This window comes from Zingiber officinale, chromosome 2B (genome assembly GCF_018446385.1).
Source record: "Zingiber officinale cultivar Zhangliang chromosome 2B, Zo_v1.1, whole genome shotgun sequence".
Lineage (NCBI taxonomy): Eukaryota > Viridiplantae > Streptophyta > Magnoliopsida > Zingiberales > Zingiberaceae > Zingiber > Zingiber officinale.
The window spans coordinates 151689014-151691592 of NC_055989.1; the positions used below are offsets into that span (position 1 = coordinate 151689014).

The 2579-nt window shown below is 27.2% G+C and overlaps 1 pseudogene; it reads right to left on the bottom strand.

The window, feature by feature from the left end:
* Positions 1-401: 401 nt before the first annotated feature.
* Positions 402-543, bottom strand: LOC122049745 (annotated as a pseudogene).
* Between the last annotated feature and the right edge of the window lie 2036 nt (positions 544-2579).

Below are 2579 nucleotides of genomic sequence, written 5' to 3' on the forward strand. Positions count from 1 at the left end.
GGCTTAAGCGAAATCAATTGATTCAATATCAAAATAGCTTGTCCCCAAACATCATCTAAGCATAGGTTTATATAGCTCTTAAAACCCTAAAAAAAAATCTAAACATAAAAATAATCAACTAAACTTATTCCCTAAGATTTAGGATAAATTAATTATCAAAACTCGGTTCCTAAGATTTAGGACAAAATTAAATATAAAAAATAAACTAAACTTAATTAACGGATAACTACTTAAAGAAACCCCAATTTTGGATTCTCTCCTACAGCACACATGTAATATAATACATGACAAGTAATGAACTCTCCTCCATAAATAATTAATTTAATTATCTATATTAGATATTAAATTGATAAAAAAAATACTACACTTAATCTTAGCTGAAAGACCGCCCATAAATTAGGCAAGGGTGCACCATACCCATGCAATAATGCAATGCTAGGATGATGTTCAAGAATCCTAGTAGCAAGCTATTGTAATGGACTCCCCTTATAAAAATTAATTTAATATTATACTTGATATCAGCTAAAAAACTGAGAAAAGTATGTTTTCTAACATTGTCGGCCCAAAATATTTATAGAAGATTCTCTGCTCACAGTGTTACTAATTCTAAGATGTGGAACTAAAGATAACTCTAGATTTCTAATTGATTAATGAAAAAATTTACAATAATATGCTGCAGCTAAGTCCCGAACTCTAGTCCTTTAATTGATTTATGAGAAAAATTTCTAATAATACACTATAGTTGAATTTCGAACTCTAGATCACTAATTAAGTAATGAAAAAAAAATCTAATAATATATCGTAGCTAAATCTTGAACTTAGATCATTGGTTAATGTGTTTGTAGGAATTAGTAATAAACTTCGAAATTATTTTTGATGAAAAAAAAATATTTAAATATACTAATTTTATCTCTGTTATTATTATGAGTTGAATCATTTTTTTCATCGATCGATTTCGATCAAAATTAATTGATCAATTAATTTCGGGACTTAGAGATCTTAGGACTATATAAAATTAGTTCTTATGTGTTCATCTAGTTCTCATGATTATATTCATGTCCTCAAATATTAATTTAACCCTATATTAAAAGCAATTATTTTTTGAATATGAAAATGGATTCAAAAAATTAATTTATATTCAAAAAATTTGCTCTCAGGGTCAAATTGATATTTAAGGGCATGGATATAATATGAGAACTAGACAAACACATAGAAATTGATTTCATATCAATCAGAGATCATTTGTCCATCAAACGATTTTTTCCAAAATAAGTTTTTTAAAAATCTATGATGAACAGTTATATCAATTTGACCCGATATATTGAGAGCAATAATTTTTTATCACGAATATGTTCGAAAAACTAATTTGCATTTAAAAAATTACTATTCTCAATACATTATGTCAAATTGATATTTGAAAGTATGAATATAATCACAAGAACTTGAAGAACTTATAGGATATGGTTTCACTTCATTCCAAGCACTTTATGTCTATCAATTAATTTTATGTTCGAAATGAAGTGAAACCATGCCAAATTGATGGACATAGAGTGCTCAGAATGAAGTGAAACAATGTCTTATGTGTTCGACTAATTCTCTTGATTATAAAAATACCCTCAAATATTAATTTGACCCGATATATTAAGAGTAATGATTTTTTTTTAACACGAATTAGTTTTTCAAACATATTTTCAAGTTTAAAAAAATTATTGCTCTCAATATATTTTGTCAAATTAATGTTGGGAGTATTTTTATAATCAGGAGAACTAGACGAACACATAGGAATTGATTTTAAGTGATTCCAATGCCTCTAGATCCATTAGCTTGTCTATCAGCCGATTTTGGCTGAAATCGACTGATGGATAGATTTTTCGAAATTGATTCGACGAAAAAAAAAATCAGTCAAATCAATTTAAGATGGATTTTTTCAAAAAGTTTAGAAATCGATTTGACTAATTTTTTTTCCAGTTGAATCAATTTTCGAAAAATTCATCCATAAGTTGATTTCAGCCAAAATCGGTTGATGGACTGGCTGTTGGACCTAGAGACTTCGGAATGACATGAAATCAATTCCTATGTGTTCGTCTAGTTCTCCTTATTATAAAAATATTCTCAAACATCAATTTGACCTAATATATTGAGAGCAATGATTTTTTGAAGATGAATTAGTTTTTCGAACGTATTTTTAAGTTCAAAAAATCATTGCTCTCAATATATCTAGTCAAATTGATATTTGAGGACATTTTTATAATCAAGAAAACTAGATAAACATATAGGAATTGATTGCATGTCATTCCGAGGTCTTTAGGTCATTCTTTTCAATAAAAATTGGCTAAAATCGGCTGATAGACCTAGAGACCTCGGAATAATATAAAATTAGATCTCTTTGTGTTCGTCTAGTTCTCCTGATTATATAAATACCCTCGAATATCAATTTGATATAATATATTGAGCTATTCGTTTGAACACGAATCAATTTTTTTTTAAATATTACTGTTCAGGATGGATTTTAAAAAAATATATTTTGAGAAAAATCATTTGATCGACAAAATTAACATTAAATTATTTTTCATATGTTC